The sequence below is a fragment of the Phyllostomus discolor genome, chromosome 2, assembly GCF_004126475.2.
Source record: "Phyllostomus discolor isolate MPI-MPIP mPhyDis1 chromosome 2, mPhyDis1.pri.v3, whole genome shotgun sequence".
NCBI lineage: Eukaryota > Metazoa > Chordata > Mammalia > Chiroptera > Phyllostomidae > Phyllostomus > Phyllostomus discolor.
This window is the reverse complement of record NC_040904.2, coordinates 6,290,707-6,303,777: the sequence shown is the minus strand read 5'-3', so window position 1 is coordinate 6,303,777 and position 13,071 is coordinate 6,290,707. Positions and strand designations below refer to the sequence as shown.

General features: G+C 46.5%; 1 protein-coding gene across 1 annotated transcript in view; it reads right to left on the bottom strand.

Annotated features, from left to right (window-relative positions):
• Positions 1 to 13,071, bottom strand: part of B3GALT5 (beta-1,3-galactosyltransferase 5) — a 33,892-nt gene that overhangs the window by 19,079 nt on the left and 1,742 nt on the right. The window contains exon 2 of the mRNA XM_036017444.1: positions 4,764 to 4,853. The gene's annotated coding sequence lies outside the window, so the exon portion shown is untranslated. The remainder of the gene's footprint in view (positions 1 to 4,763; positions 4,854 to 13,071) is intronic.

Genomic DNA, 13,071 nt, shown 5'->3' with positions numbered 1-13,071 from the left:
AATGACATGAAATAGATAAATACTGACTGCGTGCGGTTACAGCTGAGTCATCAGGAGAGTGAGAGCCAGCCTGCTTTATGAATCTCAATGGCTGGGAACCAACCACACGAAAAATTCCCTTCTAAGTGACTTCCAGCCAAGATGGAGGTGTATGTAGATACTACTGCCTCCTCGCACAACCAAACAGAAGACGACAACAAATTTAAAGACAAAAAACAACCACAACTGACAGAAAATCGACTGTATGGAACCAAGGAGTTAAAGAAGAAACATTCACCCAGACTGGCAGGAGGGGCGGAGACAGGGCAGCCAGGGCAAAGAGGATGCGTGGCAAGGCGGCGGCTAGAGGACTCGGTGGTCCCACATCCGTGTGCAGATAAACCTGGAGGAATAACTGGGGAGCAAGACAGACTGCTCAAACCCAAGTTTCCAGTACAGGGAAATAAAGTCCCAACACCTCTGACTGAAAAAAACCTATGGGGGCTGAGGCAGTGGGAGAAACACCCAGCCTCACAGGAGAGTCTTGGGGAGACTGACAGGGTCCTAGAATGTACACAAGCCCACCCACTGGGAATTAGCACCAGAAGGGTCCAATTTGACTGCGGGTAGTGAGGGGAGTGACTGACAGGTGGAGAACCAAGCAAGCGGCACTGTTCCCTCTCAGACCCCTCCCCCACATGCAGCATCACAACACAGTCACGTGGATTGTCCCACCCTGATGAATACCTAAGGCTCTGCCCCTTACTACATAACAGGTGCACCAGGACTAAGAAATATGGCCCAAATGAAAGAACAGATCAAAGCTCCAGAAAAAATACAACTAAGCAGTGAAGAGATAGCCAACCTGTCAGATGCACAGTTCAAAACACTGCTAATCAGGATGCTCACAGAAATGGTTGACTATAGTCGCAAAATAGAGGAAAAAGTGAAGGCTATGAAAAGTGAAATAAAGGAAAAAATGTACAGGGAACCAACAGTGAAGGGAAAGAAACCAGGATTCAAATCAACAGTCTGGACCAGAAGAAAGAAATAAACATTCAACCAGAACAGAATGAAGAAACAGGAATTCAAAAAAATGAGGAGAGGCTTAGGAACCTCCAGGACAACTTTAAATATTTCTACATCCAAATCAGAGGGGTGCCAGAAGGAGAAGAGGAAGAGCAAGAAATTGAATACTTATTTGAACAAATTATGAAGAAGAACTTCCCCAATCTGGCAAAGGAATAGACTTCCAGGAAGTCCAGGAAGCTCAGACAGTCCCAAAGAAGTTGGACCCAAGGAAGCGCATACCAAGGCACATCAGAATTAAAGATCAGGAGAGAATCTTAAAAGCAGCACGATAAAAGGAGACAGTTGTCTACAAAGGAGTTCCCATTAGACTATCAGCTGATTTCTCAAAAGAAATCTTACAGGCAAGAAGGGGCTGGAAAGAAGTATTTGAAGTCATGAAAGGCAAGGGCCTACATGCAAGATTGCTCTATCCAGCAAAGCTTTCATTTAGAATGGAAGGGCAGATAAAGTGCTTCCCAGATAAGGTCAAGTTAAAGGAGTTCATCATCACCCAGCCCTTATTATATAAAATGTTAAAGGGGTTTATCTAAGAAAAAGAAGATAAAAAATATGAACAGTAAAATGACAACAAACTCGCAACTATCAACAACCGAACCTTAAAAAAAATGAACTAAGCAATTAGAACAGGAACATATTCACAGAAAGAGAGATCACATCGGCAGGGAGGGGGAAGAGGGAGAATGGGGGAAAAGGTACAGGGAATAAGCAGTATAAAGGGTAAGTACACAATAGACAGGGGGAGGCTAAAAATAGTATAGGACATGGAGAAGCCAAAGAACTTACATGTACAACCCATGAACATGAACTCAAGTGGGGGAATGATGATGGGAGGGGAGTAACAGGTCAGAGGGAGGGCAGAGGGAGATAAAAATGAGACAACTATAATAGCACAATCAATAAAATATATTGTTATAAAAAAGGGGGAAAAAAGAAAAATTCCCTTCTCACCTCCTAACTCTTCTCCAAAGTTTAACCTCCCACGTGGCATTTAGCATGATCAGTGTTCACTGTCCTGAAAGAGTGCCACCGATTTACCAGATGGAATAACAAGTGCGAAATAAGTAATACTTAAATGTTTGAAAGTTCAATCCGAACACTAGGCAACAGTTACAAGAAAAAGAGAATGATAGTTTGATTATTAAGGTGCGCTAAGGTCCTTGTCGTGAGAGAGAAAATGACAGAAATAATGAAAAACTTTAAATTATATATGGTTAAAATTCATCTTCAAAATTAAGGATAATCGTTAAAGGAATGAAAATAAAGTTTGTAGCGTGCAAACCAGCAAAAAGAGAAAATGAGAACATAACAAACTATCAATTCAACAGGAGACAAAAAAAATTTAGAGAACCAAAAAGAAAAAACTGTTGATAAAAACACAGATAATAGAATTAAGTCCAAGTGCCTCAGAAATCATACTTCTTATAAATGGATTAAACTCAGTTATTTAAAAACAGAATTTGTCAGGTTGGCAAAAAAAAAATCCATTAATATTCAGGTTCAAGTGACACTCCCAAAGTAAAGGGACAAAGACAGGTGGGAAAGACACCTGCAAACAGCAGGGGAGGGACAGGGGCAGATGGCTCGTGCAGCTGTGTGAGACCAGAGAGGGTCCAAACCCTGGCTGGTGCAGTGCAGCGGGAGCATCATGCCACAGTCTGAAAGGCTGAGGGTTCAATTCCCAGTCAGGGCACATGCTAGGTTTCGGATTCAGCCAATCCATGTTTCTCTCTCACTTCAATGGTTCTCCCCAACTCCTTCTCCCTCCCTTTCCCTCTCTCTAAAATACCGGTAAGTATGTCCTTGGGCGAAGATTTCATTAATTAGTTAATTAATTTTACAATAACTTTTTTAAAAAGAAGAGAATTAAAGCCAAGACCACCAATATGACACAGCAATTCACCATATCATAGGACACAGCCTTGATGAACCTGTAAGCCTTTAGCATCACCTCAACACACGTAACACAAAAACTGACAGCACTACAAAGGTAAAGTGTATTTTTACACACTTCTCACAGAAAGTATAACACAAACAAAAAATATAGTAATAATAGTGATTTGATCAAAATTAATAAATTTCATTTAATAAATATGTAAAGAAAAAATATAGAGAGAAATAGCGAATAAACATTCTTTTTGATTGCACACATACCATTTATAGGAACTAAAACTTAACATAAAAACATAATGAAGAAAAATGTTTTGAAACTTTTAAATATATACATGAAATAATTATGGATTAGGGAGGACCCAAATACTAATGAAGTTATCAAACATGTGGAATGAAACTAAAAATTACTTAGGAATAAATTTATGGATCAAAAAGGATAATTTATAATAAGTTAAGCACATACTTCAAGAAGAAAGAAAAAAGACAACAAAGGGAACACTTACAAGGCAGAAAGGAGAGAAATGAAGATGTGAATAGCAAAGAAAAAGAGAAAAAAACAAAATAGAGAATAAAACAAAAATGACCTCTACATACTCAAAAACTGTTTATTAGAAAAAGTATAATAAAATGCTAGCATAATTTAACCAAAAGTGTGGCACAAATAAGCCATTTTAAAAATTAAAAGTGTTCACAACCACAGAGAAAAAGTTTAATTATAACAGATTATGAACAACTGTAGTCAATAAATTCCAAAACTTAGATGAAAGTGCTTTTCAAAAATTCACAAGTAACAAAGTTCACTAAAGAACCAGAACCTGAACAAAGATATGATGTCTCTAATCAAAACTCTACCTGACCGCACCTGAAAACACAATAATACAAAAAGATACAGAGGTTAAACTTTACTGACTGTTAAAGGGACAAAAAAAAAAAATCTACCTTTCGTACAAGCTGTTCTAAAAGAACACAAAAAATTCTCAACTTCAGGCAGGGACAGTAAAAGGAAAGAAAATCATAAACAATACCTTCCGAACAAATGGGAAGTTCCTAAATAATACATCAGCTCTTTATTAATATACTCTAGCAATAAGTTTAAGGAGGGAAAAAAATCACATGGTTTTCTCAGAAGATACAATAAAAAAAAGAATAAAATTTAGCACTAATTCATAATAAAGGGAACGTTCGAAATTGGACATAGGGTATTCATCAAACACCTAATATAATTATACTTAAGACTGAAACTAACAGAATTCCCATTAAGATCAAGACAAATATGTCTGTTATCACTGCTTTTATTAAATATTATCCTAGAGGCCCTACCCAATGCAGTAAGACCTCCCAAAAATAAGACATGAGAATTGGAAGAGGGAAAACTAAGCTATTCTTATTTACAAACAATACTGTATCCGATCAAACAGTCCAGATTATCACATAATTGTATTAGATATTTTGGTTCTTTGTGCCTTCCTGGCAAGTGTGAGGGTTGCGCTTCCCTAAACTTGTGAAGTCAGGCACGGTCACATGACTTTTTCTGGCCAGTGAAACCGGAGCTGCAGGGAATGACGCCGACAGATCGAATTGCAGGTGCTCCGCGCTCGAGCTCATTGCTGAGCCTGCGTAAGCACATGCTGATATAAACATGTCACATAATCAAAATATCATGAAATGAATACTCAACAGTTGAAGGTCAGCTGGCTTCAAAAGTATCCTGCATCAGCCCTGGCCAGTGTGGCTCAGCTGGTTGGAGAGCACTGACTCCTAACTGAAACGTTTCAGGTTCGATTCACAGTCGTGGTACATACCTGGGTTTCGGGTTCAGTCCCAGGGCCAGGTGCGTATGGATGGCAGCCAACCAATGCCTCTCTCTTGCATCGATGTTTCTCTCTCTCACCCTAAAAAGCAATGGAAAGACACGCCCTCAGGGGAGGGTTAAAAAAAAGAAAAGTATTCTGAATCAGTAATAGACTTGACCTATGAGAAAATAAATTTTTACGGTATCTGAGAAAATTAAATCTTAAGACCTCTGGGACCCCGATGCCTGGCTCGGAGCCCAGGGCCAAGTCCATGCCCGGGAAGGAGGGACGGAGCCTGGACGCCCACAGGACTGGGCTGAGCTGGCCCGAGCGCCTGACCACGGAAGGAGGGCCGCACACCTCCTCGTCCCCTGACGGAAGGACGAAGACTGTCACCCATGCCAGGAAGCTTGGCCAGGTGTACAGGGTCCCATAAAACCAGACGTGAGCGGTGGTCCTCGTTTATTCAAAGTCCCTGCTTAGAGACCCTCCCAAAGAAAGGGGGCCCGATGTCAGGAGAAAGTTTCTGCACACACAACACTGTCCGGGTCAGTTTGCTGAGAGAGGTGGCTTTACCCTCCGGGGCTGCGTGTCCAGGAGCTCAGTGTCGGGGACCTCACAGTGAGATCCTCGCAGTGCCTCTCCCGGCTTCATTCTTCTCTGACTTGCCCAACAAAGAACCTGCATGAGGTGAACTGACTTGGAACCTGGAGTGTACGATCGTCTAACCCCTAGACTATGCAACTGACACCAACACAAAAGAATCTTGAATGCAAATTGTGAGTGAAAAAGAAATTTTTTTTCATTGCAAAAAGGGGGAAAAAATAAAAGTATTACGGAAAAGATGACTCGGATGGCCTGGGAGTTTGCAAAGTGGGGTTTATTCACGCATGCGGACCCAGAGGAGATAAAGAAAAAATCCAAATTCTGGGCATTGAGCTCAAGCTGGAGTTTCCTTGTATGCTTGTTACACAGGCAGGAGGAGGAGGGGAGGGAGTACAGCTGCTAAAAACGGGGTTAGTGTACGACCCTGAGATATGTTTATCTGGGAACGGCTGCTGTCTGGGAATGGCTTCTGGTCAGCTCCTACCTAAGAATGGCCACTGCTCAGCTGTGTCCTGTCACAGTCCCCCCTTTGATGCTATAAGGTGTTTTTATCCCTTCAGCATCCCTATATGCCTGGCTGTATGGCTGAGGTCCTTGGGAGGGTTGCAACTGAGGATACTGGTGTTGGTACCGCTGGAGAGCTAGCACTTTGGCGGCTGCCCTACGGGTCTCCGTGGCCTCCAGGTGTTGGACCAAGGTCCGGGGGATGCAGGGTCCCATATGCCTGACACCTCCTGGTATCCTATGGCCCTGGATATCACTCCAGTCTGGCATACCTTCCCTCCCCAAGTGCAGAGGGATTGCCATGGCTGAACGCAACCCGATGGCATGTCAGTGGAGGAGCTGAAAGCTGACCCTGGGAGATAGTAAGAGACCACTCTACCGCTGAGCATAATCCTATGCCCGGGGGTAGTACATTTGCAGGCTGGGGCTGCGACAGGGGCCGCATTTGTTCAGCGAAGTATACAATAAACCCAAATGCAGAGACCAAACAGAGATAAACTATTCCTAGGGCGATCCGCTCCGCGGGATTCCATTCCACAGGGGTCACAGTCACTAGTCCAATTCCCAATGCTCCTGCGAAGGTGCCAATTAAAGTCAGGTGCCCTGTGGAACAACGGTCCATTCCTTGGTGTCTTCTTTACTGGCTGGCGTCCTCCGGAGCCTCAGCACAGGTATTCTAGGTGCAGGCCTAGTCCCCGGGGCCTCGGGATCTGCTGCTGTTTTGGCCCAGCTGTAGTGGATCCAAGGGGTGACTCCTGCAACCTAGGCAATGCTAGCAGCAGCAAGTCTGTCCAGGGCAGTCCAGTTTCCTGGTAGAACTTAGCTAAGGTTCCATTTTCCGTCCGCGCCCCTGATCATGCCGTGAGTACTCCCAACAAGCCTGGTTGCTGAGCCTGCGCTGGGTGATGCACTGGAACCCCGAGGGAGCTCGTAGGCTGCTGGGGCAGGTGCACCCGATGGAGCACCGAGAAGGGCCATGACAGAGGACTGTGCAGACGGCTGGGCGGGGGGTGGGGGGGCACTTCAGATACACAGCACGTGCCCTCTGCAACTCGACGTGAAGAGCAGGAGTGTGTTCGGGATGTGCTTCTGGTGTCCTTTCCTTAATCCAGCCAGGAGCTTCGGCAGCGTGTGCGTTCCCTCCCGGCACTGTTCCTGGGATGGGGCCGCCAGGAGGAGGTCGTCCATGTACTGCAGAATCGTCAGGTCCATCCCACCTTAGAGAGGGGCTTTAGGCCTCCTGCTAGGGCTTCCCCAAATAGGGTTGGGGAGTTCTTAAACCCCTGGGGCAGTCTAGTCCAGGTTAACTGAACCTTGACCGCTGTGTGCGGATCTTTCCATTTAAAGGCAAAAATGGGTTGGCTGGAAGGTGCCACAGGAATGCAGGAGAAGGCATCCTTCAGATCAAAGCAGGTGAACCACGTTGCTGTTGGGGGAAGCTGGCTCGGGAGGGTGTACGGGTTCGGGACGACTGGTGGAGGGTGACGGCTGCTTCGTTGACAGCCCGCAGATCCCGGACTGGCCGATACCCACTCCCGTCCAGCTGCCATCATGGGTCTGGGCAGGTGTGGCCCCATTTTATGGAGCCAATCCTCTCCGAGCTGCCACGCAGGTGCTGTAACTTGGGGGACCTGCCTCCCAGTCACATCTTGGGCGGGGAGAGTCTTTTTTTTATCTCCCTGGCCCGGAGCATGGCCACAGCTATCCAGCATATCTAAGTGACCAGCCGAAGGTTATAGATACAGGTACGTCAAATGACCATGCCATGGATTAGCTGCAAAGCTGCCCTGCATGTTCTTGCTCCGTGTGTCCCTCCCCCAACTCACACCTGTGGGGGAAGGGGTGAAGACATCTTAAAATCTCCTGGACACCTTGAGTTCTGGACCCCATTTTAAATGCCCATTTGGGGTCCCCTCTCTTGGCTGCACCCTGTAACAATCTCTCATTTCAGATATACACCCACTTTAAATTCTTTTAAAGGACAATGGACGAAGGTCTTATCTTCTTGTAACTACTTCTGTCTGGAAATGGACATTGTCCTACCTACCCCGTGGGTCAGGGGTGCCCTGAAGAGGGGGTGCAGCACAGAGGGAGTCCTTCCTGTAAGGGGAAGGACCTTACAGAATCGTGGTCAGTTGGCTGTCACCAGGAAGTTACAGGCTCGGTGTCCAAAGACTGGCATTACTGGACCATTGACATCCTGGTCATATTCTGGAGGTGACAGATTTGGAAAGAGTTGGAAGGCACAATTAAATCATAACCACTAAATGACAAAGGCAGAAACTTAAGTAAAGAATGGCTTATCTGGAGGAAGGTGTACAAGGCATGCTACACCTATCCAAAACTCTTGTGGCCCATTATACTTCACTCAGGCTGAGGAGAATATATTAGGATTTCCCTCCTTCCAGATATCTGAACCCTTCCTGTCCAAGCCATCAAGACAGAAAAGGGAAAATCAGTTCTAAAGTGAAGCCCACAGATCGCCCGAACTGCTCACCAACCCAACCACTCAGTTCAGCCAAACCGTTGAGTCTCAGGGGGTGATGATGAAAATGGGCTCCTTAAGTGAGGCCTATATTGCAACCAGTCACTCAGGTAATGAAGTCATAGGCATACGTCCTATGAAAACTTGAAGAACCCTGGCTGGCGTAGCTCAGTGGATTGAGCGCGGGCTGGGAACTAAAGTGTCCCAGGTTCGATTCCCAGCCAGGGTACATTCCTGGGTTGCAGGCCATAACCCCCAGCAACCGCACATTGATGTTTCTCTCTCTCTCTCTCTCTCTCCCTTCCCTCTCTAAAAATAAATAAAATCTTTAAAAAAAAAAAAAAAAAAACTTGAAGAACACACAGGTTAATTCACACAATAGTCCCCAAACCAGTCTCTGTGCCTGTGAGACTGTCTTTTGGGAAGACATTCAGTTGCAAGGTCTTTCCTGCAATAACATTCAGCATTGGCAATTTGACAGGTCCTCCATACCTGTAAATTGTACATTTTTGATGATATTACAAAACCAGTTTCAACTTTCAAATGAAAAGAAACTTTCAAGACAGTTAGCTGCGCCATTCTGGTGTCCAATAGTGAGCATTGTGATTTTCCTTGAACCGTAATTTTTCTCCTTAAGATCACCCTCACTGTTATTAAAGGGACTACTTTGAGTTCCACTTTTCATTTTGACTGTTCATTTGCATAAACACACCAAGAGTAGCCTGGATCACTTATGATCTTTAAGTCTGCTTTGCTGGAACTCACACAGGGAACCTTTAGATTGACTTCTCAGTCCTCCCCTCAGAGCACAGAAGCAGAGCCACACATCGGCCATCTGGCTTCGCCTGTACCAGTTGTTTCACTCAGATCCTTGAGGCTTCCATTGTGCCCACAGGTTCCTTTTTGGCCATCTTTCATGAAAGCAACCTTCGTTCCTTCCCTGGAAAGACTGCCATGAACCGCACAATTAACCAAAGTACCAGGCTTTTCTCTCGGGCTTACACTAGCTTCACAAGTCAATCCCAGTTCCCCAGGGCTTTCTGGTGACAACCAGAACCCACACATGCCTCCTTCAGGCATGATATTCCAGTTAAAGTCTTGGTTAACAAAAACACTATTAGTGACTGGTCTTATTGGTTTTATGTAAAGAAACCTTGTGTCATCACTCACTCTTTCAGAAGGCCAAATTCTGGAGGGATCAGGTAGGGAGAAAAGTACAAAGTGTGAAGGAAAATCCTTTCCCTTCTGGTATCCACCGGGCTTCTCAAAACCTTCACTTCCAGACATTCTGCAACACTCACAAACCCTCTATTCTCTCTTTCATACAGCTTCTGATATCCACCAAGATTGCATCTCCATGCCTTATACCTTCTACTATTAACTAACACCACGTAATTCCTTCCTAAAACTTTTACTTTTCCATTTATTTTTGCAGTTTCCCACAGACTTTCTTCATTTATATATATTTTATTTTTTATTTACTTTCCTACAGAGTGTGAAGTTTCAACCTTCCCTGGAATCCTCAATTTCCTCTTTAGAGCAGATACAGAGCAAAATCCAAAACACAGAGTTCCAGAACAATACACAGGTAGAAGCATTCTCTTGCACCAATCTGTCCATCAGTGCCTTGCAGAGACATGCTCCTCCAGGCCCGGTCTCTTGGCAGAGACATGCCCCTTTGCCTCTGGCTGAAGCACTCATCAGCCCCAAATGACCCTTCCTGGGTCCCGAGTGGCAAAGGCATTCTCCCCGACCAGTTACAGGTGACCTTTTCTAAGTCTTACAATACAGAAGGTTTCCAATCAGAAACAAAACCAATGTGAGAAACTTGCTCTTTTCCCACGAAACCAGAAAACAAATAGTTGAGGTTTAGGTTTAAAACTTTCACATCCTTTTTATACATAATTTTACTCATTCAGATTTAACCATCAATCTCTTTTAATCCTGGTTCCTTTCCCACTCTGGGGAGGACTATACTTAAACTCAGTATGTGGCAGCCGAAAGTCCCTGGCACTATAGGCACCTTCCACTAAAAGTCCCTGGATTTGCAGGGACATCCTGCAGTTTTCTGAAGCTCAGACCTTGCAAGCACCCTATATATCAGATGGTCACCCTTGGACCTCAGTTCATGACCTTCAGAACCAGAGTCATTCCCATCAGAACCAGTTGCACAGAGAACCTGACTGGTGCAGTGTCAACACAGCTGCAGCATATAGCCCATAATCGGAAGAGAGCCCTTAGCCTGGCACCTTGCCCAGTTCCAAGGTGGCAGCGCTCTCACCTGACCCATCATCCAAGATGGCAGCACCCATGCATGCCACGTCATCCAAGACGGCAATGCCCATGCACGCTCCACCCTCCATGGCGGGGGCACTCCCGTGGCTCATCCTCCATTTTACCCAAAATGGCAGCGCACCCACACGGCTTGCTGTCCGATCTCCAACATACATGCAATCCAGTACTGTGGCAGAAGCTGCCCCCACCCCATGATGAATTCTCCCGTCGGCACTGACAGACAAGGGAAGGGACTCTCAGGTCGCCCGCCTGGCCTCGCCCCTCTCGGGGCACTGAGGTTCCATCCTAGCTAAGGCTGCCCGTGTAGGATTCGGGTTAAACTCCCAGCCGTTGTGCCGTGTGACAGACGGAGGAACCGCAGGTTGGGGCTCACTCACGCTCCGTAGGCTTCCACCCGTGGAGCAACAAACACAGCCATTCACACAAACACACCGAGTTTATTACATTCCCACCCGCCCGCCCGAGCTGTGGGAGCCCTGCCTGGGCCCCCCGAACTGCGGGAGCCCTGCCTGGGCCTTCCGGCCGGAGGGGTCATCAGTCCCTCCTTCCACTCCAAGAGTGGGTCTGGTTTTCGGGCTCCTGGTCCCCGGGGCACTTACCAGACGGGCGCCTTCCCAGGTTCCACCAGTCCGCACCCTGCCAGCCCGGGTCAAAGAGCGGTCCAGGGGCCGAGCCTGCGGAGCCCGGAATGTTCAGGATTGGAAGTCACTGGGGCGTGCCTCCTTATCACCACAGGGCCCCACCAGCCACCCCAAGGCCACCTTCACCGGAGACAACAGCCCGCTCATGGGAGTCGCTTCCCGGCCGGGGAACCAACATGTTATGGAAAAGACGACTCAGACGGCCTGGGAGTCTACAAAGTGGGGTTTATTCACGCATGCAGACCCAGAGGAGATAAAAAAAAAAATCCAAATTCTGGGCATTGAGCTCAAGCTGGAGCTTCCTTATACGCTTGTTACACAGGCAGAAGGAGGAGGGGAAGGAGTGCAGCTGCTAAAAGCAGGGATTAGCCTACGACCTTGAGATAACTGCTTATCTGGGAACAGCTGCAGTCTGGGAACGGCTGCTGGTCTGCTCCTACCTAAGAATGGCTACTGCTCAGCTATGTCCTGTCACAAAAGGAGATAGAAAACAGGTCTTAACAGAATGCAGCCACTCCTTAAAAGAAAGAAAGAAAGGTAGATAGGTAGATAGATAGATAGATAGATAAGTTTTTACCAGGCCGTACATCATATCCCCAGAATTTACTGTTCCTACAGCTGGAAGTTTGCACCTTCTGACCCCTGCACCTGTTTTGCCCATGCCCCACCCCATCGCTGGCAACCACCAACCTTTTCTCTGCCTCTGTGAGTTCAGTTTTGAAATGTTTTGTTAGGTTCTACATATAAAGGAGATCATCCAGTATTTGTCCTACTCTGACTTATTTCACCAGAAGGAAGGTACTGAGTGTCCTCCCCCTGCAACAATCTGCATATGACATGCACCAGTTTAAGAAGAAGTGCCATAACGATGGGTGGGCGTGTACAAGACTCTATCGCTTCGCTGAAACATGTCATTGCTGGTGAGGATGGGCAGAGGCAGCACGTGGTTCCCCACCCCTGCGAGCCTAGGAATCTCCTGTCCGTGGAGCGCGGGGTGCAGCAGCCCTGCCCCGCCCCCAGCACCCCCCCGGAACACGACCCTTCCCCAGATCTCTATCTTCCTTAGATTCTCCTCCTCCGTCTCAGCAAACAAGGGCACAGACAGTAACTGAGAGAAATGCAGAGATGGAAGGTGATGTCCATTATTTACAAAAGGTAATTATTTTTAAAGACTGTCATGCTAACGTGAAGAGAGTCCAGGAGCTTTTACGGCATCTGACTCCCGCAGGTTTGAAAGGGTTTTCTGTTACTGAGAGCTATACTTATCCCCAGGAAGTCAGAAACCTAAACCAAATAAGAAGTGAAACAGAAAGAGGACTTTGAAAAAAGTCAGAGGCCACACTCACTGGGTATATTCCACACACTTACACACACACACTCGCTGTCTCACACATGCGCACACGGCTGGTACAGATGTTGTCAAAAATGTTAACGAACTCTGAAGGTACCTCGCGGCATGTAGCAATGACCCAAGGGACTCCCTTCCCAGTCCCCCCCACAAAGTCGAAACCCTGCTGCCACTTCTCAGCATGGAGATGTCCCTTCGACACCCTGCCTGTCAGCCTCCCCGCAGCTCCCGCAGCCAGCAGGGAACCGAAGAGGGGACGAGTGTTTTCAGATTAGGTTGTCCGTTTTAACCGTGAGATGTCCAGTCCCTAATCACACGCTGGCACGGTGCCCACAGAGTCACAGACCTGCCTCCTGGGCGCCGTGACAAGGTAACACTTCACCAGTAAAGACATCAAGAGCCAGAACTGCATAAATAATCCAATGAAAATGGGGGAAG